The following is a 25,998-nucleotide window of genomic DNA, read 5'->3' on the forward strand; positions in this document are numbered from 1 at the left end:
GAATGAAATTAGAGCATTCTCTAACACCGTATACAAAAAATGGATTAAAGATCTAAATGTAAGATGTAAAACCATAAAACTACTAGAAGAAAACATAGGCAGGACATTCTTTGACATAAATTGTAGCAACATTTTTTTGGATCTGTTTCCTAAAGCAAAGGAAATAAAAGCAAAAATAAACAAATGGACCTAATTAAACATAAAGCTTTTGCACAGCAAAGGAAACCAACAAAACAAAAAGACAACCTACTGAATGGGAGAAAATATTTGCAAATGATATGACTGATAAGGGGTTTATATCCAACATATATAGATAGCTCATAAGTCAACATCAAAAAAACAATCAGGGCTTCCCTGGTGGGGCAGTGGTTGAGAGTCCGCCTGCCGATGCAGGGGATGCAGGGGACACGGCTTCGTGCCCCAGTCTGGGAGGATCCCACATGCTGCGGAGCAGCTGGGCCCGTGAGCCATGGCCGCTGAGCCTGCGTGTCCGGAGCCTGTGCTCCGCAACGGGGGAGGCCACAACAGTGAGAGGCCCGCGTACCGCAATAAAAACAAAACAAAACAAAACAACCTGATTAGAAAGTGGACAGAAGAACTGAATAGGCATTTTTGCAAAGAGGACATGCAGATGGCCAACAGGCACATGAAAAGATGCTCAACATTGCTAATCATAAGGGACAATGCAAATCAAACCCATAATGAGATATCACACACCTGTCAGAATGACTGTCATAGAAAAGAACACAAATAACAAATGTTGGTGAGGATGTGGAGAAAAGGGAACCTCCATACACTGTTGGATGTAAATTGATGTAGCCACTGTGAAAAACAGTATGGAGGTTTCTCAAAAAATTAAAAATAGAACTACCATGTAACCCAGCAATTCCATTCCTGGGTATATATCCAAAAAAACACAAGAACACTAATTTGAAAATATACATGCACCCCAATGTTCATAGCAACATTATTTGCAATTGTCAAGATATGGAAGCAACCTGTGTCTATCAACAGGTGACTGGATAAAGAAAATGTGGTATGTATATATATACAATGGAAATATTACTCAGCCATAAAAAAGAATGAAATTTTGCCATTTGTAGCAACATGGATGAACTTGGAGGGTATTATGCTAAGTGAAATAAATCAGACAGAGAACGACAAATACTGTATGATAGATAGCACTTATACGTGGAGTCTAAAAAATACAACAAGCTAGTGAATATAACAAAAAGAAGCATCTATCTAGTGGGCTAAATATTAACGCAAAGATCCTGGAAGGAAAACATTCTTATGCCACTATTGAGAAGGAAGAGGACTGATGTTATGTAAACTACTAAGCAGTAGGTACTTTTAGGTGATTTACATATATTATTTCACTTAATATTCACAGCCTTTCTACGAGTAGGGATTAATCTTCTGCATTACTTACTCAGGGTTGTGTTGTAAGTGGTAGATTTGAGATTTGAACCTGGGCACATCTGTTCTAAAGCACATTTGCTATGCTGCTTCCTGTAAACAGCCATTGACAATATTTCAGACAAATTAGGGATAAAAATGAACATTCACATGATATTACATTCCTCTATTGTTATGTAAAAGGAGCAAATTACTCAGTGGGATCTGTGTGTGAGTGTGTGTGTGTGTGTGTGTGTGAGAGAGAGAGAGAGAGAGAGAGAGATACAGAGAAGAGGTCAGTTTGGGGATAATAATAATTAATGCATGTTGAGAACTTATGATTTGTCAGGCACTGTTTTCAATAATCCTTACAACCTGTTAATCAGATCATCCTTATTATTCTTGTTTTATAAAAAGAGAAAACTTAGGCACACAGGTGAAGTAACTTGTTCAAGGTCAAGCTGCTGCTAAGTGTTAGAGCCAGGGTTATAACCTAGGTAGTGTAAACAACTTATATAAATTGAACGAGTCTGTATTTCTGAGGGCAAAATAGCTCTGACAGAACTAATTAATGGTGCCATTCCTTGGTTATCACTGAACATATGTTCTAGGCTGCAACATCTTATGTGAAAATCAACTTTTCATTGCATAGACCACATCTCTAGAAAGTGATTGTTGTACCAAGTTATAGTGGAGGGTTTTTGTAGACATGATAGAAAGTAGTTTTACATTTTGCTACCTCTAGGAATTTATTGCTTATGAAAACCTAAGCCTATTTAGGTTAGTATACGTCACGCCAGTATTTACATTTAAGCTAATAGTCTCTTGGACATGGTAGTTTGGACTTGGAGTTCCTTCAGTATCATATTACTAAAGATCATACTGTGTATCAGAGAAAATTTTCCCTAAAAAACAAACTATTTTACTAAGTAAAATAGAACTGCTAGGTCTGGGGATTTCTGGTGTTCCAGATATTAAAAATTGTTGAAAAAATGGGAGTCTCGGGCTTTGCAGTCAGAATGTCTTAGGTTTCAATCTTTTGTTTGATTGTGTAACAAGTTTCCTAGCCTCTTTCTTTTTTTACCTATAAAATGGCAAATAAACTTAACCTGCAGGATTTGTTGTGAAGAATATGTGAAATGTTTATAAATGTCTTGGATCAGTTTAAATGGTAGCAGCTATTAACAACAACAACTACTACTACGATCACTAGCCAAATGTTTATAATAGCTAGATTTTAGTTATTTATAGGGCTGTTAATTTTTATGAAATGTTACACTTAATTAAAATTTTCATAAATCACTGATACCAAGGATTATTGGTAACTTCATTCCATCTTGTATTCACTAGGTACAACACAGTTACATCATTATGCATATACTAAAAATATGAAGCTTACATGCATTAAAAGTGCTTCCATTATTGTTGGTCCACCCTCTTTTATTTCAGAAAGCATTTACTGAATGCCTCCTGTGTCCCCACTGTGTTAGGTCTTGGACATACAAAGAGAATAAGACCTAGGTTCATGCACTGAAGTACCTTTTAATCTTTTAGGGAGATAAACACTGACTCTGGGGTGATGAGTACTATGATACAGGATGATAGAAGAAAGGCACTTGGGTGCTGTGGAGTATCCTGATTTATGATGAAACTTTTTGTGGTAATTTAGTTTTTAATTTTTTCAGTGTTTTACAGTGTCCAAGATTGGTACTGTGGATGACATTTATTTATTTACTTATTTGGCTCCACTGGGTCTTAGTTGCGGCATGCAGGATCTAGTTCCCAGACCAGGGATCAAACCCGGGCCCCCTGCATTGGGAGCGAGGAGTCTCAACCACTGGACCACCAGGGAAGTCCCAGCATTTTAAATTGTACTTAAAAGGATAACATAAAACCATAGGAATATTTGATTCCAGTCAAATTGTATTTTGGTGCGTCAGGTCCACATTGGGGAAATATCATGTCCATTTTCTTATAATTTATTCTCTTTTTCTTTGTAATAAAGCAAGCATTTTTAACCTAGAGCACAAGACATTAGGAAGGGGTTTCAAGGATAGGCTGAAAGAATCTTTGACCTGCTCTAAAATAGTATGTAAAATAATAAAAGTATCATGATTTTTTATAGTGGGAAGGACACTAGACTTAGTACAAGACAAACCTGGATTTGAATTCTCCCTCTGCCACTTGTACTCTCTCTGGGTGACCATGGCAAGTTACTTAAACTCTCTGACTTCCTTTTCCTTATCTATGATGTATATACATTGTTGGAATGTAAGAAACATTAAGTAAATAGCAGTGCTGTTATTATTATTGGTACTTATATACAGAATTCATATGAATATTATTAAAATTAATTAAAAAAATTAAAATATAATATTATTAAAATATTATTAAAATTTTTTTTTATTTCCAAAATTCTTCACTCATTAAAAAAACTTGTAGGGCTTCCCTGATGGCACAGTGGTTGAGTGTCTGCCTGCTGATGCAGGGGACATGGGTTCGTGCCGCAGTCTGGGAAGATCCCACATGCCGCGGAGGGGCTAGGCCCGTGAGCCATGGCCGCTGAGCCTGTGCGTCCGGAGCCTGTGCTCCGCAACGGGAGAGGCCACAACAGTGAGAGGCCTGCGTACCGCAAAAACCAAACCAAACCAAACCAAACCAAAAAAAAAAACAAACAAAAAAAACTTGTAACATGCAGAAATATAGCAAGGAAAGCATGGATCACCATCCACCCCATTCTTTAAATTTTTTTTCTTTACATTTTTTTCTCTTTACATGTTTTTTTTAAACATTGTTGTAACCTCTCTCTTGCATTCTCTCTGTCTCTCTCTCACACACATACACACACACATACATACATATATACACATACGTATAGCTTTGTATTTTATTTTTTTTAACTTAACATATAGGTGTTTTCTTTCTATGTGGTCTTCATAGCATCGTTTTTGTTTGTTTTTTTTCCATCTTTACTGGAGTATAATCGCTTTACAATGTTGTGTTAGTTTCTGCTGTACCACAAAGTAAATCAGCTGTATACATATATCCCCATATCCCCTCACTCTTGAGCCTCCCTCCCACCCTCCCTATCCCACCCCTCTAGGTCATCACAAAGCATTGAGCTGATCTCCCTGTGCATAGCATCTTTTTAATGTCTTTAGAATATATTCATTGATTGGATGTTTTATAGTTAATCAAGCCCTAATGACTACAGATCATTTATATATCAATTATAATCAATGCTGTTGCAAATAACCTTTGATATGCCATTTGCTGAATTCTTTTTTGTAGAGTTATAAATGGTATTGACCATAATTGAGTTATTTTTCTGTGTATACCTTTGAATTTTGAGGTTAAACTTGAGTGATTTTCGTTTAGTTTATAAGATCTTGAATGGCAAAGCAGACAGCAGCAGTAATTTACTCAAGAGCAATAATCTCAAAAAACTACTGTGAAGGAATTAAGTTGAGTATATTTAATTTGGCTGCAAAGACCATTTAAAGATTATAAAGTTCACTTAGCATGGGAAATTGGCATTAAAAGTTGTGAGCCTGAAGAAGATTGGATATTTCAGTTTGCATACCTCTTTTTTTGCAGGCTAGGTTGCTTTCATTCTTAGTCTGTTCTCTACATTCTGTTCTTTGCTTTGTTTTTTTCTGGCACACTTTTAGGCAGGGCCATGTAAGATCTGGGGGTAGACGGGACCATCTGGCACTTTAGAACAGTTCAGAAACTTAACTCTGTTGATTGTACTTTGAGCTAGACTTGCCTGAAATGTCCTGGTTTGTCTCTGTGCTTGGCAGTTTTTTCTTTTATATACCCTCATAGCTTTTTTTTTTTTTGTAATTCGCGACCTCTCACTGTTGTGGCCTCTCTTGCCGCGGAGCACAGGCTCCGTACGCGCAGGCTCAGCGACCATGGCTTACGGGCCCAGCCGCTCCGCGGCATGTGGGATCTTCCCGGACCGGGGCCCGAACCCGTGTCCCCTGCATTGGCAGGTGGACTCCCAACCACTGCGCAACCAGGGAAGCCCCCTCATAGCTTTTTACAGCTACTTTCTTTCTTACTTTAGTACAGACATTTTACGAGTACTAGTGTTTACAGATTGAGGTAAACAAAACTTATTTTCCTTTAACCTAACCAAAAACATTAATTATCTTTTGAACTATATCTGCATTTAGAAATATGAGCCATATCAACTACTTTTATTTATTTTTTTAATACTTTAAAAATATACTTTAATTTGTTTTTGGTTGCGTTGGGTCTTGGTTGCTGCGCGTGGGCTTTCTCTAGTTGCGGTGAGTGGGGTCTACTCTTCATTGTGCTGCACGGGCTTCTCATTGCGGTAGCTTCTTTTGTTGCGGGGCACGGGCTCTGGGCACGCGGGCTTCAGTAGTTGCAGCACGCGGGCTCAGTAGTTTTGGCTCGCAGGCTCTAGAGCACAGGCTCAGTAGTTGTGATGCACAGGCTTAGTTGCTCTGCAGCATGTGGGATCTTCCTGGACCAAGGCTCGAACCCGTGTCCCCTGTATTGGCAGGCGGATTCTTAACCACTGTGCCACCAGGGAAGCTCCAATCCTCAAGTACTTTTAATAAAATTACTAGAGGTACTGAATTTATAAAATGTTTAAAAATTGTTTAGTTGTTAAGAGATGTTCTTTGAGCTTCCTGCCCTATTATTTCATTCTTTTTATTTTTTCTTTGGCTGCGTTGGGTCTTCGTTGCTGAGCGTGGGCTTTCTCTAGTTGCGGCGAGTAGGAGCTACTCTTCATTGCAGCGTGCGGGCTTCTCGTTGCGGTGGCTTCTCTTGTGGCGGAGCATGGGCTCTAGGTGCGCAGGCTTAAGTAGTTGTGGTACACGGGCTCAGTAGTTGAGTCACGCAGGCCCTGGAGTGCGTGGGCTTCAGTAGTTGTGGTGCGTGGGCTCAGTAGTTGTGGTGCGTGGGCTTTAGGGCGCTCGGGCTTCAGTAGTTGTGGTGCGTGGGCTCAGTAGTTGTGGCTCACAGGCTTTAGAGCACAGGCTCAGTGTTGTGGCTCATGGGCTTAGTTGCTCTGTGGCATGTGGGATCTTCCCGGACCAGGGGTCGAACCCCTGTCCCCTGCATTGGCAGGCGGATTCTTAACCACTGCGCTACCAGGGAAGTCCTATTTCTTTAAAATTAAAAAAAAAATTACTTTTTAAACAGCCATATTGATGTACGATTCACATATTATACAATTTATCCATTTAAAATGTACAATTCAGTGGTTTTTAGTCTGTTTATAGTCGTGTGCAGCCATCACCACGGTCAATATTAGAGCATTTGTATCACGTGAAAAAGTAATCTCTTACCCTTTAGGTATCATCCCTTCTCCTCCATGCTTCCCCCAGCCCTAAGCAACCACTAATCTACTTTCTGTCTCAATAGATTTTCCTATTCTGGACTTTGTATGAATGTAATCACATAATACGTGGACTCTTGTTGCTGGATTCTTTCACTTAACATAATGTTTTTGAAGTTTATCCAAGTGTAACAAGTATCAGTACTTCATTGCTTTTTATGGCCGAATAATACTCAGTTTTATTGTTAAACCACATTTTGTTTATCCATTGATGGGCATTTAGGTTGTTTCCACCTTTTGGCTATTATAAATAATCCTGCTATAAACATTCATGTATAAGTTTTTGTGTGGATACGTGTTTTCATTTCTGCTGGATATATCAGGTCATGTAGTAATTCTATGTTTAATTGCTTGAGGAACTGACAGACTATTTCCAAAGCAGCTGTACCATTTTATATTCCCACCAGCAGTGTGTGAGGATGAGGAGTTCTCCACATCCTCTCAAATAATTGTTACTATCTGATTGTTCAATTCTGGCCATCCTAGTGGGTGTAGAATAGTATCTCATTGTGGTTTTGATTTGCATTTCCCTGATGACGAATGATGTCCAGCACCTTTTCATATGCTTGTCAGCCATTTGTGTATCTCCTCTGGAAAAATGTCCGTTCTCATCCTTTGCCCATTGTTTGTCTTTTTATTATTGAGTTGTGAGAGTTCTTTATATATTCTAGATAAAAGTTCCTAGTGAGATAGGTGGTGTGCAAATATTTTCTCCCATTCTGTGGATTGTTTTTTACTCTCTTGATAATGTCCTTTGATGTACAAAACTTCAAAATTTATGACCCCAAGTTATTTTTTTTTCTTTTGTTACTTGTGCTTTTTGTGTGATATTTAAGAATCCCTTGGCAAATCTCAAGTCATGAAGATTTATCCCTATGTTTTCTTCTAAGGGTTTTATAAGTTTAGCTTTTACACTTAGGTCTTTGATCTGTTTTAAGTTAATTTTTGTATATGATGTAAGGTAATACATTCTTTTGCATGGATACACGATTGTCACAGCACCATTTATTGAAAAGACTATTCTTTCCACATTGAATGATCTTGTAAAAATCATTTGGCCATAGATGCGTGAGTTTATTTCTGGACTCTTAATTCTATAACGTTGATCTGTATGTCTCTCCATGTGTAGTATAGCACTGTCTTGATTACAGTTGCTTTATAGTAAGTTTTGAAATTGGAAAGTGCTAGTCCTTTAACTTTGTTTTTCTTTTTCATGAATGTTTGGCTATTCCATGTTTCTTGCAATTCCTTATGAATTTTAGAATCAGCTTGCCAGTTTCTACAAAGAAGTCATTTGGAATTCTCATAGAGATTGCACTGACTTTGTGATTAGTGGGAGTAATGCTATCTTAACAATGTTAAGTCTTCTGACCCATGAACATGGGATTTTTTTCCATTTATATATATAATTTTGTTCAACAATATCTTGTACTTTTTAGAGTATGAGTTTCGTACTTCTTTGTTAAATTTATTCTTAAATATTCTTTTTGACTTATTCTTATTTGAATGGAATTGATTTCTTAATTGCATTTTTACATTGTATATTACAAGTATATAAAAATACAAATAATTTTTGTATATTGTCTTTGTATTTTGCAACTTTCCTGAACTCATTTGTTAGTTCTAATAGTTTTTTAGTAGATTCCTTGGGAATTTTTATATATTAGAGCATGTCATCTGTGAATAGAGATAGTTTTACCTCCTCTTTTCCAGTCTGGGTGCCTTTTATTTCTTGTTCTTGTCTAATTTCCCTGGCTAGAACCTCCAGTACGATGTTGCATAGAAGTGTCGAGAGTGAACATTATTGTCTTGTTCCTGACCTTTGGGAGAAAGCATACATATGTGTGTGTGTGTGTGTGTGTGTGTGTGTGTGTGTATGTATTTATTTATTTATTTTATTTTTATTATTTTTTTTGCGGTACGCGGGCCTCTCACTGTTGTGGCCTCTCCCGCCGCAGAGCACAGGCTCCGGGCGCGCAGGCCCAGCAGCCATGGCCCACGGGCCCAGCCGCTCCGCGGCACGCGGGATCCCCCCTGGACCGGGGCACGAACCCGTGTCCCCTGCATCAGCAGGCAGACTCTCAACCACTGCGCCAGCAGGGAAGCCCTTATTTATTTATTTTTTCAGTACTTTGAAGGTGCCTAGTTCAGCCATTGATTGTTTAGGAAATCTAGTATTATTTGAAAGGGGTTTAATTCACATTTTGGTTATGTAGCTCAGGGTTTCTTGAGAGTGGTCCTGTACTATCAGTGTCACCTGAGAACTTCTTAGAAATGTAAATTCTTAGACCTCAGCCCGGTCCTATTCTGAATCAGAATCAGAAGTGCAAGGGATGACGAATTACTTAGCTTTTTGCATGGTAAATGTAGTTCATATTTTAAAAAACTAATAATGCTACTAATGAGTAATACATATAGGGTTTTAAATATATGAAGCATGTAATATTCACAAAGACTGCTTATAGTAGGTATTCCCTCCCTCCTTCCCTTTCTTCCATGGAAACAACCCAGAGAGGTTGTCAGTTTCCTGTGTGTTGGGGCAGTGGTTAAAAGAGTGAGCTCTGGCATTGTTCTGCATGGCTTGAAATTCTAGTTCTGCCGTTTGCTAGCTGTGTGAATTTGGGCAAGTCATTTAATCTCTTTGTGTTTAAGAGTCTTCATATGTAAGGTGTAAGAGTGTCCATAGAATTGTGAAAGTTAGATGAGATAATACAAGTGCTGAGAATAGTGCCTGGTCCATAGTAAGTCCTTAATAAATATAAATACTTGCAATTACAATTATTATTGGTTAAGAGCACCCAGCCATGGTCCATTTGTCATAACTTTCTGCTATATGTTTCTTGCTGTACCTGAAATTCATTCCTTTCCTTTGCTTCATTCATTTGACAAATACTCAGTATCTACTATCTGCAAAGCACTGGTGTCCGTATTATGGCATTACATAGTGAGCAAGACAAGTCACTGGCCCCATGGGTTAATGTTTCTAGTCAGGGAGACCAATAGAAACAAATAGATAATAAATATGTCAGATAGTGATAAGAGCTAGGAAGAATAATAGAACAGGATTAGGGAAGAGAGTGCCATAAGGTGGCACTTTAGATAGGGTGGTCAGAAAGGCCTCTATGAGGATGTTACATTTGATCAGAGATCTGAATGAAATAAGAAGTGAGACATATGAATGAATATCTGTGGGGATGTTCCAGGTAGAGGGAGCAGCAAGTACAAGAGCCTTGAGATAGGAGTGCTCTTTGCAGTTGCTTGACTGGTTCCTTTATGGTTTAGTTTAGGTGTCACTTGTAAGTGACTTCCTCAGCTTTTTCTTAGTTTGTTATGAAGTAATTCAGACATGACTTTTCTTCATATGTCTCCCTTAGGTGTCACTGATGCCATAGCAACTGTGTTTGCTCCCTCTTGATGTACTTATTACAATGAATTGTTACTGTCTTTTTTTCCCACTGGACTGAGTTCTCAATGTCAGGGATGATGGTTTCTTATTGATACTAATTTTATTATTCCCAGTATCTAGGCATATAGATGTACAATAGATGTCTAAGTGAATGAGTAATGAATGAACAACCAAGTTTCTTGCCTTCTTATTTCCTCAGTATATTTCTCTCTGTACTTGTTTCTGCCTGGTAATAATGATAGTAAGTACAATTTATTTGAATACTTTTTTGTTTGTCTGGCAGTCAGCTTTTAGTGCATCAAATACATGTTTGTATTTAGCCATTGTGTTATAATTTCTCTCTTTTTTTCCTCTATCTTAAGACTAAGGTCCAGGAGGGCAAAGAAGTTGTTCTGTTTGTTCATCTCTGTATCAGAAGCGTCTAGTATAGTAACATATCAGGAATTGTTTGAATGAGTGATATGTTAGTATGCTAATACATTGAGTCTTCTACTGAATCACGTAGACTATATAGCATAAACCATATTTGTATAATATTCCAATAGACCCTGAACTAGGAGCTTTAAGCAAAATAGATCATATTAGATATTCTTAACCCTCCTAACTGCTTTCCCTCAGCAGCACCAATGTTCATGTAAGTGCTCCAAATAGAGTTACATTTTCTTAACTAGAAATTGAGACATATGGTCCAATAATTATACAGAATACTTGAAATTCAGACTGGATGAGTATTTTTTTAAATGTATCTTTATTGGAGTATAATTGCTTTACAATGTTGTGTTACTTTCTGCTGTACAAAAAAGTGAATCAGCTATATGCATACATATATCCCCATATTCCCTCACTCTTTAGCCTCCCTCCCACCCTCCCTATCCCACCCCTCTAGGAGGTCACAAAGCACCGAGCTGATCTCCCTGTGCCATGCAGCTGCTTCCCACTAGCTATCTGTTTTACGTTTGGTAGTATATATATGTCAGTGCTCCTCTCTCACTACGTCCCAGCCTCCCTTTCCCCTGCTGTGTCCTCAAGTCCGTTCTCAATGTCTGCATCTTTATTCCTGCCCTACCACTAGGTTCATCAGTAGCATTTTTCTAGATTCCATATATATGTGTTAGCATACGGTATTTGTTTTTCTCTTTCTGACTTCCTTCACTCTGTATGACAGACTCTAGGTCCATCCACTTCACTACAAATAACTCAATTTTGTTCCTTTTCATGGCGGAGTAATATTCCATCGTATATATGTGCCACATCTTCTTTATCCATTCATCTGTCAATGGACATTTAGTTTGTTTCCATGTCCTGGCTATTGTAAATTGTGCTGCAGTGAACATTGTGGTACATGTCTCTTTTTGAATTATGGTTTTCTCAGGGTACATGCCCAGTAGTGGGATTGCTGGGTCATATGGTAGTTCTATTTTTAGTTTTTTTAAAGAATCTCCATACTGTTCTCCATAGTGGCTGTATCAATTTACATTCCCACCAACAGTGCAGGAGTGTTCCCTTTTCTCCACACCCTCTCCAGCATTTATTGTTTCTAGATTTTTTGATGATGGCCATTCTGACCATGTATGATACCTCAGTGTGGTTTTGATTTGCATTTCTCTAATGATTAGTGATGTTGAGCATCTTTTCACGTGTTGGTTGGCCATATGTATGTCTTCTTTGGAGAAATGTCTATTTAGGTCTTCTGCCCATTTTTGGATTGGGTTGTTTGTTTTTTTGATGTTGAGCTGCATGAGCTGCTTGTATATTTTGGAGATTAATCCTTTGTCAGTTGCTTTGTTTGCAAATATTTTCTCCCATTCTGAGGGTTGTCTTTTCATCTAGTTTATGGTTTTCTTTGTTGTGTAAAAGGTTTTAAGTTTCATTAGGTCCCATTTGTTTATTTTTGTTTTTATTTCCATTTCTCTAGGAGGTGGGTCAAAAAGGATCTTGCTGTGATTTATGTCATAGAGTGTTCTGCCTATGTTTTCCTCTAAGAGTTTTATAGTGTCTGGCCTTACATTTAGGTCTTTAACAGACTGGATGAGTATTATCTCCGTACGCATGTGCTAAAATTATCCCTTCTTCCAATTCCACTGTAGAAATTCTTGTTCCTATTATCTTTCAGATAGACGTTAAGCAATTGCAGATTCTGGTCGAGGTAATTCTCTACGGAGTCTGCATGAATGATTAGTAGACAACCCCCAGAGCAGTATTTAAAAGAGGAGTTTGCTAAGTAGGCCAAATAACAGATTGGTGGAATGTGTATAGGTGAAGGTAACACACTGCTAGTATTTTACTAAACTATGGATTGAAATGCAGCAGATCTTTTCACATTATGTTATAGGTAAGCTGACAGTATTTTTCAGTCAAAGGTTCAATTTGGCTGAAAAAAAATACTTTGTATTTCCTGGCTTTTCAGTTTATTTCCAGGAAAAGACAATGAAACACTTGCAAAGGTGGTTCATCATATGAAAGTCGGTCAGTATACCACTTTAATAGAATGAAGGAAAAAATTGTGATTATCTTGATGCAGAAAATGCATTGACAAAATTCAGCACCCTTTCATGATTAAAGTATTCAGTTAACTAGAAATAGAAGGGAACTTCCTCAACATGATAAAGTTCATGTATGAAAAACCCACAGCTAGCATCATACTGAATGGTGAAAGATTAAAAACTTTTCCCCTATGATCAGGAGCAAGATGAGGATGCCTGCTTTTTCCACTTCTTTTCAACATAGTAGAGGAAGTTCTAGCCAGAGCAGTTAGGCAAGAAAAAGAAACAAAAGGCATTCAAATTAGAAAGGGAGAAGTAAAATTATTTGTTTGTCAATAACATGATTAAAAAAAAATTATTGTGGTAAATAACATGAGGTCTACCCCCTTAACAAAATTTTAAGTGTATAGTACAGTGTTGTTAACTGTAACCACAGTGTTGTATAGCAGATCTCTGGAACATGGGTTCTTTGATAACCCAATATTAATTCTTTTGGATAAACACCAAGAAGTGGGATTGATGGATCATATGGCAGTTCTATTTTTATTTTTTTGAGGAGCCTCCATACTGTTATGTTTTTTTATATGAAGAAAATCCTAAAGATTCCACAAACACACTTTTAGATCTGACAAACAAACTTAGCAAAGTTGCAGAATACAAAATCAACACATAGCTGTATTTTTATACACTAGAAGTAAACAATTCAGAAAGGAAATTAAGAAAACAATTCCATTTATAGTACCATCAAAAAGAATAAAATACTTAAGAATAAATTTAATCAAGGAGGGAGAAAGGCTTGTACAATGAAAACTGCAAAACATTGCTTTGACTTAATGTTTAATTAAGAGGGAAAATGGTGGGTAAATGTGTGCAATAGTGATACTACAGGGAAAATGGTGGATAAATGTATGCAATTGTGGGTTAATAATAAAAAATTATTCTATTAAATTATCTTTATTTTGATATTAAGTTGTGTTAAATAGAAGGTGGCCCTTACAACTAAAGGTGTTTTAGAATTGGAAAATATGGTAATACCTCTCTGTTATGGAGGTTCAGATGATACATAGCATTTACTAGCATATGAAGGATGCTAGTAAAATGATGGTAAAGGTAAAAACATTGATAATAAAGGCAACAAACCTAAGAATTAAGAGCAAAAGTCCTGCAATCAGACTTCTTGGATTTGAATGCTGGTGCCAACTCTTAAATAGGTATGGGAATTTGAGTCAGCTACTCAACTTATTGATGTCTCATTTTCCTCATCTGTAAAATGGATATAATAGTATGTGCCTTGTCAGGATAAATGGACTCAATGGGTGAAGTGGTTAAGACTAGTACCTGGTGTATAGGAAATGCTCAAAAAGGATTCAATATATGTTATTTACTATGAAGCTGTAAAATGATGACGTTTATGTATATATGATTTTAAAATGTAGTGTATTTAAGTTCATAATTTATAATTTAACTTGCCTTTTTTAAAAGCAACATTTCATTACTGATTCTTTTGTGTCTCTTGGAACTCCATTAACTGTGAAAATTTTCTTTGTCTCATTTGTGCAAAGTTTATATTTTTTCCCTATCTAATCTACTCTTCATTTGTCTGTATTAAATTTCAGCATGCTTGTTTACCTTCAGCTAGCACAGGTCAACTTAACTAATCATATGATTAGTTCTGGCCTATTAATCATCCCGCTCAATTGGGTGTCAACAGTAATCTCTGAGGATTTGCCCTCTCATATTATGTAAGTTATTACATTGATGAAAATTCTTTTTACCAAATTCTTTTCTGTTTTGGAAGGGAGAAATGGAACAACTAATAAACATGGAAAAAAATGTTTTCTCAATTCATTTTAAGAAATTGATTTATTTAGGAAATGGTGTTTACTTCAAATTATACTTGAGATAAAAAAGGTTGTGTGGATATATTTTTGAAAATGTTAGGTCTATAATATGAAAAGAATTGAAATAGCAAACATTTCTGTTGGTTTATATTCTTTGGTTGGGTCTATATGGCTCCAAGTACCAGTCAAGAAGTATAAAACTCACTTTATCAGCCAGTTTTATTCATTCTTACGTCAGAACTTTTTCTTGCAAGTAATAGGAAATGGCAGTTCTAACTGTCTTAAGTGGAAAGGAAGTATGTTAGTTTATGTAATCGATAGGTCCAGGAGTAGAGCTGGCTTCAGATGTGTTAGCATCACAGTGATACCGCTACTCAGTTTTTCCTTCATATCTTGTCTCCAGTCTCAGGTAGGCTTTCCCATTATAGCAGTAAAATGAGCACTAAAACTTCAGGTTTGTATACTTTATAACTCCAAATCTGTTGGAAAAGAGAGCCTCTTTTATGGTAGCTCCCACAAAAGAACTGTGATTTTCTCTGATTGGACTCAAGTCACATTTCTCCTTGGAATAGTTGTTATGGAAAGTGGGTTGAAGAGTAGGTTTGGGGCTTCCCTGGTGGCGTGTGGTTGAGAGTCCGCCTGCCGATGCAGGGGACACGGGTTCGTGCCCTGGTCCGGGAAGATCCCACATGCCATGGAGCAGCTGGATCCGTGAGCCATGGCCGCTGAGCCTGCATGTCCGGAGCCTGTGCTCCACAATGGGAGAGGCCACAACAGTGAGAGGCCCACGTACCGCAAAAAAAAAAAAAAAGAGTAGGTTTGGCAGAAAAATTTGAGGTTACTGACTGTTACGGGTTGAATTATGTCCCCCCTCCCCCAATTTATATGTTGAAGTCCTAACCTCCCAGTACCTCAGAATGTGACTTTATTTGGAAATACAGTTGTTATAGATATAATTAGTTAAGATGAGGTCATACTGGAGCAGGGTGGGCTGCTAATCCAAAATCACTGATGTCCACATCAAAAGGAGAAATTTGGACACAGACACACACACAGGGAGAATGTCATGTGGAGATTGGAGTTAAGCTGTCACATGCCAAGGAACTACCAGAAATAGGAGAGAAGACTGGAGCAGATCCTTCCCTAGTACCTTCAGAGGGAGCTTGGCCCTGCCAGCATCTTGTTTTTGGACTTCTGGCCTCCAGACCGTGAGACAATAAATTTCTGTTCTCCAGAGCCACTGTTTGTGGTACCTTTTTATGGTAGCCCTAGCAAACTAACACAGTGATCATGAATTTATGGTTAAACCAGTGTGTCCTGTTGAGTGACTTTTTTAGCGGCAGCCTTAAAGAAGGAGGATAGTTGGGTTCATCCAGGTTTGGAGTTTTGCTATCCTGGTGTGTTCTAAAAGAGGAACAAGGGAATTTAGGTTAATGACAAGAGGCTTATTGATATGATGCACCGTAAAATATAAACTGAATGATGAGGAAAGTAAAGCAAAGAGACGGTCCGCTCTGATGGATCACAGTCGAAATAAAAGGCTCCATGGATAAGAGGCCTTATAAAGGTCAAAGGATGATAACTTGAAAGAGAAGGTTATGGTTGGAGAACAAGATGCTTGAAATAGTGGTTTGAGGTATAGAGCAGTTTTGGATAACGGTAAAAGGGCCAGGAGTGATGTTACTATGAGAGTAACAGGATGACTGGGCCATAATATATCCACGTTGGTGGTACATTGTATAACTCTGTTTTGGAGAGACCACTGGTGTTAAGGACGTCAAGGAAGTAAGTAGCCAGGTTGTTGGATGGGTTGTCCAAATCCGTGGTGAAGTCATTCAGTTTGATGGAGGTTTAGGGTGGAGAGGAAGACCAAAGCCTTAGATGAGTGAAGTAGAGAGACCAGGAGGTTAAAATATAACAGTGATAAGGAAAGGGAGACAGTAATTTTGCTGAAAAGAGAAGAGCCTCAAAAGAGTAGAGCTTTATTTTTTCTTTGTTTTTAAAACAGATAATATGAACAAGCTGTACAGGTGAGCAAAGAGGGTTTTAATCCCATTTCTAGAACCTGAGATAGGCAGGAGGTTAAAACTGGACAGCAGCCATTTGAGAGGGCTTCAAGGGAGGTGAGAGATTATTTCATTTAGAGCAGGGGGTTGGAGGTAACATTCTGAGAAAAGACTGTCAGGCTTTCTCTTCAGGAGAGGACCAGCTGTTATTTCACGTAGGGAGGTGGAGGGAACATTCTCAGAAGAGGTTGAGGAAAAAGGGACTTGCTTACTTCTGTGCTAGACTGGTAAAGCCCGTGAGAGCAAGGAATGTATAATTCATCACTGTGCCTGTCTCAATCTTTGCAAGTAATAGGTTGTCAATAAATGTTGAATCAATTAATTTATACTCCCAGCAATATTTGAGAATTTACTGTAAGAAGGAATTTCACTAATGATCATTTATTCAACTCATATTTTTTGAGGGCTGTAGGTATTGCAGATTTGATGGTGAGCAAGATAGATGTGATTTTCTGCTCTCATGGAACAAATATTATAGTGAGGGCAACAACAACAAGAAAGCAAACAGACAAAATGAAAACAAGTTGTAACAGGTCTCTGAAGGAAACAAGCAAGGCTGAAGTAGAAAATTTAAAAAACGGCTTACTTTATGATGATCCAAAAAAGTCTCTGAGTGGGTAACATTTAAGCTGAGTCCTAAAGAAAATGAAGACACCACCTGTGCTTTTCAGGAACAGAGAATGACATGTGAAAAGACTGAATTGGGACAGAGCTCTTTTAGAAGAACTGAAATATCACAGTGAAGTTAGTGGCCTTAAGTGAGTCTGGAGAGGCGAGCAGAGGCTGGATAATGCAGGGACTCAAAGCCACATCAAGGAGTTTGGATTTAATTTTTTGTCAAATGAGAAGCCATTGGGGGGTTTAAACAGAAGAATGTTATATTCTTATTTATATTTACATATACTCTGCAATCTGTGTGGAGAGAATAGAGAGAAAAGAATAAAAGCAGAGAGGATGGATTAAAGGTTCTAACAGTCAAGATGAGATATGAACTACGATATGGAGAGAGGTCGATGAGTTCAACATATGTTTTGGAATTAGAGTTGATAGCTTTTGCATATGATAGATTGAAAATTGAGAATGAGGGATATGCTGACTCTTAGGTATTTGGCTTGTGTACCTACATAGTTGGTGGTGGGAGAGGAATAGATTTTTGGAGGAAAAAAATACAAGTTCTGTTAGATGTTTGGGAGACATCCAAGTGGAGATGTAAAGTAGATAGTATGTAGATTGAGAGTTCAGAGAAGAGGTCAGAACTAAAGATATCAATTGATATTCATCAACATAAGTGTAGTATTTGAACCATGGGAATTGATGTGATCATCTGGTTGCCCAGATGTGTAGAAAAAGGACATGAGAGATGAGGTTGTGAATGTCCTTTGTAAAAAGTAGGGACTTCCCCGGTGGTCCAGTGGGTAAGACTCCAAGCTCCCAATGCAGGGGGCCTGGGTTCGATCCCTGGTTGGGGAAGCAGATCCCGTATGCATGCTGCAACTAAGAGTTCGCATGCCACAACTAGGATCCCACCTGCCGCAGCTAAGACCCAGCGCAGCCAAAAATAAATAAATTAAAAATAAATATTAAAAAAAGGTAAAGTGCTGTAAAATGCAGGAAGTGGTTATTTTGTTTCACTTGTTCCTTATTTGAATTTTTATAAATCCACATATTATTCATGCTTAAAAATAATGTTTCTCCCAGTGATTTCTGTTTATTTTGGGCTGGCTAGAATGACTTATGTAGGACTCACTGTCTTCTGATGAGAGACCAAAACTAGTCTTTGTATTCATTCTTTGACACTTTGCCACCCAGATTTTTGGTCAGGTTGAATTGGATTTAACAAAAGCTAGTCTATTGTTGCTTTGAGTTGCTGGTATGGTCTCTTTACACCCATTGTTTTTCAGTAGTATACAGCTGTACTGTCTTTTGAAATTCTTCTGTCTACTTAAAGTCCCTTTAATCTTTCAATTCTGATAATCTCCAAAGCAAATGTATTCTTGTATTCAGAGTTTGAAAGCTTTCTTTAGAATACTGTTCTTAGAGTGTTCCTAGGTCTTTGCCTGCTAACTGTGTTATCAGTTTATAAGGGTTTGTTATGGAACAAGCATGAGGTGTTAGCATGTTTGCAGAATGGAGCATTGCAACTTTTACTAGAATATAAGCTGTTTAGAGGGCAGGAGCCCTGTGTGATTTTTGTAACCCCAGATATCTGAGCCTATTGTTCTATACTTAGAAGGCATCCAGTACATGATTATTAAATTATTAAATGAGTTAGGATTTATACTGAGCTTAGGGTTTATACTGTTCATTCTCTAAGGGAACTGCTCAGATGGCTGCTTGTGTTTTCTTGGGCTCCTCCCCACCAGCTCTAACAGTGAGGACTGATCAGATGACTTGCTTTTCTCTACCCTCTATACCCAGCTCCTTTTTAAAGTTTCTTTATTACTGACTTGCTCTTGACTCTCCACACAGCTTCTGATTGCTATTTCCTTTGTCAGTTTGGATTGCTGTCGATCACTGTCGCTCCTCTTTATTTTTTCATTCTTGTCTTCCTTTTACTGTTTGTTTCCACCCTGTTTTCCTTTGTATTGTGAAATACACAAGTCTTTTTTAGACATCACAATCCTGTCGTCGGAAGGTTTTAGTCTCCTTCCCTGCAAGCCGGTCACATGATGTAAACATACATGTGTCAAAGCACAGGCTCTGCTGGTTGTATTCAGTTGGAACTCTGGTCATAGGAGTTGCTGTTCCATTATTGGCAGGGTGGTTGGGGTGGTGGTGGAGGAACTGAAAGGATGTAGGGCTAGTTCCTCTTCTGGTTCCTCAGATCTCTTGAAAATGGAGTATTAGAAGGCTGAGTTCTAAAGAGCTGAAGTTTTGTGTGTGAATATGTCAAATATACTTGCATGGCAAATTACCCAGAAAATTATGTGCTTTATAACGCTTATTTATTTTTATGTTCACTAGTACTGAGTTGTTAATCATTTCTTAAATTTTTAGAGAGACTAAAACTAAAAAGATTTTGAGTGGTTTATTTGAAAGAATAAAATCTATTCCTTTGTCTCCTTTTCACTACCTAGACTTCTATATCTGTTTGCCTTTATACACAGTATTCTTTTTGTCTGGATTGCCACCTTCTCTCTACTTCATCATGGTCTTCGACACCGCCTTTTCGTGGAAAGTTGCAAAAAGTAATACAGAGAGGTCCCATATACCCTTCATCCAGTTGTCGCTAATTGTTGTAACACCTCGTATTCTTATAGTACAAGAGCAAAATCAGGAAATTGACACTGGCACAATTCACACTATTCAAATGTCATCAGATTTATAGATACTTATTTGTGTGTATATGTGTTGTTCTGTGCATATGCAGTGTTTTCATGTGTGGATTCATGTAGCTATAACCATAATTAAGATAAAGAACTGTTCCATCCCAAAGATCCTTCATGCTACTCCTTTATATTCATACTCACTCCCCTCTTTATTTATTTATTCTTTGGTTATTCTCTGTATCACAGGACCTTGTGATTAACTGAGAAAAAGATTGGCATTTTGTTTTAGAGGATGTCTGTCTATTTTTACCTTTTCCACATTGTACTATAACCATTTACAATAAGCCTGATACTATTTAAAGCTTCAGTTCATTTTGTGCACTATAGAATCATAGACTCTCAAAGTCATATAATCCAGCACCTCCTCCCACCACATAACCCCTGCTAACATGAAACTAAAAGTTTCATGTGAAGCAACTCTTGATACTTGTTTATTAACCTGTAAATTTCCCTAATAACCGGGACCTCTTCTTTCTCCGCCCCCCCCTCACTACCTGGTATACTTTGGTGTTAGATTACCTATGTGTTAACTTTTGCTAGATTATGCTGCACTAAGAAACAACCCAAAATATGAGTAGCTTATAATAACAAAGGTTTGTTTATTGCTCACATTATAGGTTCCCTAGTAATCAGCTATGGTTCTACTCCACGATTCTTTTTCATTTCAGGATCCAGGCCGAAGGAGCACCCCCTATTTGTGACTTACTGTTCTCTTGGCAGAGAGAAAAGAGCAAGAGCTGGTGGAAACACACAATAGCTCTTAAAGCTTCTACTTGGAACTGGAACGTTCTCATATTTCATTGGCCAAAGTAAGTCACATGGCCAAGCCAACAGTAGGGTATCCACAGAGAGGCACTACAAGTCACATGGCAACAGGCAGGACTGTTAATACTCTTGTAAGAGGAGAATAAATGATTGAGGATTATAATACAACCTATGAGACCTTAGGATGGTATAACTTTTTTTCTTAGTAAAAAAAATTTTTTTCTGCCCTGGGGCAGGCATGTAGCATCGTAGTTCCCCGACCAGGGATTGAACCCTCACCTTGCATTGGAAGCACAAGAGTCTTAACCACTAGACCACCAGGGAAGTCTCCTTAGTAAAATTTGTTATACTTGATTTTTTCTTAATAAAAATAGCAGCCCTACCCTTTTCTTTTCTTTCTTTTTTTTTTTTTTTTTTTGGTTTTCACTGCATTAGTTAGGATCGCAGTGGCTTAAACAAGAGAGAATTTATCTCTCTCAAGTATCTGTCCAAGTAAGATAAGTGGTATAGGGCTGATATGGCAGCTTCATGATAGTGTCAGAGACTTAAGCCCTTTTCTCTATTGCTCTTTTATTCTCAACCATGTTTGCCATCTCTCAGTCTGGGTAGCTGCTCCATGTTTCACCACCAAATCTGCCTTCTGGACAGCTGGAAGAAGGACCGTGAGGTAGAACGCATTCTCCTTCCCTGTAGGTGCACAACCTGGGAGTGGGGCACATTATTTCCTTTCACATTTCATTGAGGGGAACTGGGATTGCAAGAGAGGATGAGAAATATAGCTTTAGGTAGATGTCCAACATGTTCGAGTAAGATTTAGGGGTATTATTACTAAAGAAAGAAGAGAGTAAAGGATATTAGGGAACAATTAGCTATCTCTCTTTAATTCAGTTAATTTAACTCATACGAAACCTATGAAGAATAGGTGTTGTTAGCACTTTACAGATAAGGATGCAGGCTTTGCAAAGAGGTGAAATAAGTTGTTCAAGATCATACACCTAAGAAGTAGTGGAATGGGCTTTGAATTTAGGCCTGATACCAAAATGTGAGTGTTTTTTTTTTTACAAAACTATATTGGCATTCCAACATCTCTTATTTTCAAGCACCTAACATTTTTTTCAGAGTAGTAATAAATAGCTATTGACTCTTTAGAAGGAATTCTTCTTACATTTATGAATATTTTACTTTATGACAACTGATAGGTGTTTATGATCTAGCCAATGAATAATTGCTTTAAATTATAATAGTGTTAGAATTTTTAAAAGTGAGATTTTGATTTTGATAACTTTAGTTTAAAAGTTTTCCTTTAGAAATTAATTTAGTTACTAAAAATTTATATGTAACTTTGCATACTGATGTCAGTATTTTGGATTTTTACATTTTTCCCCAACTGAAAATAGCTTTATTGTTTTATTCTAATTATAAAAGTAGGAAGTGCTTATTATAAAAAAAGTTTTCAGAGAACGCAGAGTAGTATAAAGAAGAATGTAAAAATCATTTATAATTCCATTATACAGAGATAATTACTGTTATCATTTTAGCTATGCCTCTCAAAATTTTTCTCTGTGCATTCATTATGTGTGTTGTGAACGTGTGATTTTTTTAATCTAAAATGATCATATTTCAGTTAGAAAAAAAAAGCCAATTTTACCAAGATACACCAAACACACTCTCTTTGATCATCTTACTTGAAGAGTAAATTGGCAATTTGGATGGCTTTTTCCGTTCTCACTTAGCTGTATCGTATTAGTATAGTTAATTAGCACAGGCTGTACTTACTTAGTCACTTAGTGAGCTAATGCCTTCTCAAATGTATTTATGTAGTAACCAGTGAGTCTATAATGTGATGATTAATAAGGTACAGTTTGGAGTTCAGAATTTCTTACTATTTATGAATTTTTTTCTGGGTACTAAAAATTCAACTGAATTGTCTTTAAATAACTCTTTGTTATTGATGGAATGTATTTCATTTGCTTTCTCTAGCAAAGTATTTATACCCTTTTCTGGGAGTAGGGTGAATATGTAAGTTTTTATTCAAACTGGGACATGTTTGAGAATGAAAGGGACATTACAAATATTTAAAGTTTTATATGTTTTTTGACTTTTTTTTTTGGCCATCAAAATGGTTTTATTACATTGGTAGATCAGTAAAATAGTTCTGTTTTCAAAAATAAAATTTTATAAAATATTTGTTCTATAGTACAACAAAATAAAGTCTTTACATTGATTATGAGAATATTTAAAAACAAAAGCAGAGTAGTTATTCTGGGTAATAGTCATATTTTTTGTCAGCTTCTTAGACATATCTGTCTATAATATTGTGTCAGTAATACTTTTCTGAACAATGTCATTATTTTCCAATGTAGTTTAACTAGTTTTAATTTTTTTCATAAAATTATCTGCAGCATTTTTCAAAGTTACATTTTATGGTGTGTAGTTGTTAACCCTTACAGTTGACTCTCCTCTGTAACCATTGCTATATGTATATATATTTTGGCCATGCTGCTTGGCTTGTGGGATCTTAGTTTCCCGACCAGGGACTGAACCCGGGCCTACGGCAGTGAAAGCACCAAGTCGTAACCACTGGACCACCAGGAAATTCCCAGCAGTGCTATCTTTAATTGCTAACATACTCTATATGTTGTGAACTACTTGGCTACCTCAGGAACAATTTTGCTAAATGGAGAATATTGTTAATTCTAATTTTTTTCTTATTGAAAACTGTAAATTTATCAGCCCCAGTATTTTCACAGGCATTGTCTTTTTGCCTCTATTAAAGGTACTCTTTGACAAATTTTTAATAAGACAAATCTTGTCATATAATTTGTCCCTATTTATGATTATTTGACATGTTCCACTAAATTTAGTTGCTGTGAAATCATAGGCTCTCTGTAATTTCATGTCATTCCAGTACAGAATATACATTTATCCAGTTAAAAATAGGAAGACTTTTTTTTTTTTTTAATGAATGTTAGATTTTTATTTATTTATTATTATTTTTTTTTTTTGTGGTACGCGGGCCTTTCACTGTTGTGGCCTCTCCCGTAGAGGAGCACAGGCTCCGCACGCGCAGGCTCAGCGGCCACGGCTCACGGTCCTAGCCGCTCCGCAGCATGTGGGATCTTCCCGGACCGGGGCACGAACCCGTGTCCCCTGCATCGGTAGGCGGACTCTCAACCACTGTGCCACCAGGGAAGCCCCAATAGGAAGACTTTTGATGGAACTTCTAGAATTCATTACAAAGTATAATGATAGAATTTCAAAATTAAATCTTGTATTCTGTTTGAACTCTCATCATTTAATTTGTTTAGTACTTCCCTTGCTTTTGAGGGATATGTTTCAATGTCTTGGCAAACTTTCTTTGTAATGATATTTTCTAAAAGCTTCAATAGCTGAAGTTTTTTTTTTTGGATTTTTATTCATTAACTTTAATCTTTGATTAAAAATTTCCCACTGATTTTGAACAATATGCAACCAGTCATTAGAGGACTTGTTTTCAAAAAGATTCAATACTGAGACACTTAAGTTGGATCTATAAAGTCAGTCTTTCAAAGATTCCAGCCTTTAAAATCTGATGACAGGTTGCAAGTAGGGAACACATATTGCCATGTTTAAGTATTTTTTTGTTTTCAATACCATTTTTATACTTAAAATTTAAACCAGGGATATGTGAAAACATTTGTAAATTTTGGCATTTGCAGCTAACTCATTAACAGTGATGCCACTATAGCTCTATGATAAATAGAAGTAGCCTTAAAATTTTTATGCAAGTTGTCTGTCTATCCATTTTCTAGAGAAATGAAAATTTAGTACTTAATTTTGTATTAAACATATAATTCTCTTTAGCTCATTGTTCCTGAAAGCGTTTACTGGATTAAAAAAAGAAAAAAAGATTGTCAAACAAAATAAACAGTTGTAGAATTATACCATGAAATAAATGACAAAACCACCTCGAGTTTTTAGACTGTTGACTCCTCACACATACTTCATTTGCGCCTAACCTGTAATTTCTCACCTACTTGGCCGGCTAGTGGCCTGATGGATCTTGCAAGTCATTGCACATGTCACTGTACTGACTGGCACATCAGTCAGTAGCACCAGGAGCCAGCAGAAGCACCAGTGTAAAATATTTCTTGCGCAGTCTTGAACGGATGTAAGGAGTTACCTGTCCATGGTTGCTTGTGTCTGAGGATACTTTTCACTGAGTCTTTTGCATGGTGTCCTTGAAAAGGTTTTAGTTATGTTTTATCTGTAAAGAGTCAGGAAAAAAGTGGAATTATCGTTAGTCCTCTTTACAATTTCATCACTTGTTCAGTGGTTAGAGCACTTAGACACTACTAGCTTGGCCAGAAGTTAGATGTATATAGTAGAGGTGTACTAAATTCATCCTGGTTTATTTTAGTGTAGTGATTAATAAAAAATAGTTCATTTAAGAAAGTGAGAAATCTGAGACAAGTGGTAAACTGGATGGGATGCTGAGACAACAGATTGTACTGTCCTGAGCAAACCAGGGCATATGGGAAACAGCATGGTAATGTGAAAGAGGATGGAGCTTAGAGTGAGACAGTCCTGCATTTAAGTCCAGTCTCCGCCATTTAAAAGCTTGGACCTCTCTAAGACTAGGTGTATTAGGGTTCTCCAGAAAAACAGAACCAGCAGGACAGACACACACACACACTGATTGATTAATTTTAAGGAATTGGCTCATGTGATTGTGGAGGCTGGCAAGTCCTTAATCCGCAGGGCAGGCTGGAGACCTAGGGAAGAGTTGATGTTGCAGCTGAGTCTGAAGGTGTTCTGGAGGCAGAATTCCTTCTTTCTTTGGGGGGTCTCAGTCATTTCTCTCTTAGGGCTTTCAACTGGCTGGATGAGGCCTACCCACATTATAGAGGATAATCTGCTTTACTCAAAGTTTATGGCTTTAAATGTTAACCACATCTTAAAAAAATACCTTTATAGTAACATGTAGACTGGTGTTTGACCAAACAGCTGGGTAGTTAATGGCTTTTGAATCTGTCCCCTTTTCCATCCTTGTTTACTTTTAGCATGGCAGTTGAACAAGTTGTCTTCTATAACACTTTATAATCTTATCTGTAAATCCTTATCACCATTCAGAACTCCTTACTATTCTCTTCAAACATAACTGAGATTTCTGTTGATGGCATGCATTTTTGCATGCTGTTACCTTTGTATAGAATCACCCTCTCCCCTTCTCCCTTACACCTCAAATTTCTGTACTGATGTCAACCCTATGAAGCCTTCCTGGACTTCCTTCCTTGTTCCAGAACACTCTTCACATTCATGTACAGGCGAACCTGAGCCTTCAAACATCG

At 37.3% G+C, this 25,998-nt stretch overlaps 1 protein-coding gene across 5 annotated transcripts in view; it reads left to right on the plus strand.

Annotated features, from left to right (window-relative positions):
- EPS15 (epidermal growth factor receptor pathway substrate 15) overlaps positions 1 to 25,998 on the plus strand; it is a 162,216-nt gene that overhangs the window by 7,321 nt on the left and 128,897 nt on the right. The window contains exon 2 of one of the 5 annotated variants that reach the window (XM_033435541.2): positions 20,572 to 20,712. The exons of the other annotated variants lie outside the window; for them this stretch is intronic. The gene's annotated coding sequence lies outside the window, so the exon portion shown is untranslated. The remainder of the gene's footprint in view (positions 1 to 20,571; positions 20,713 to 25,998) is intronic. 5 annotated transcript variants of the gene reach the window in all.

This window comes from Orcinus orca, chromosome 1 (assembly GCF_937001465.1).
Source record: "Orcinus orca chromosome 1, mOrcOrc1.1, whole genome shotgun sequence".
In the NCBI taxonomy this organism is placed as follows: domain Eukaryota; kingdom Metazoa; phylum Chordata; class Mammalia; order Artiodactyla; family Delphinidae; genus Orcinus; species Orcinus orca.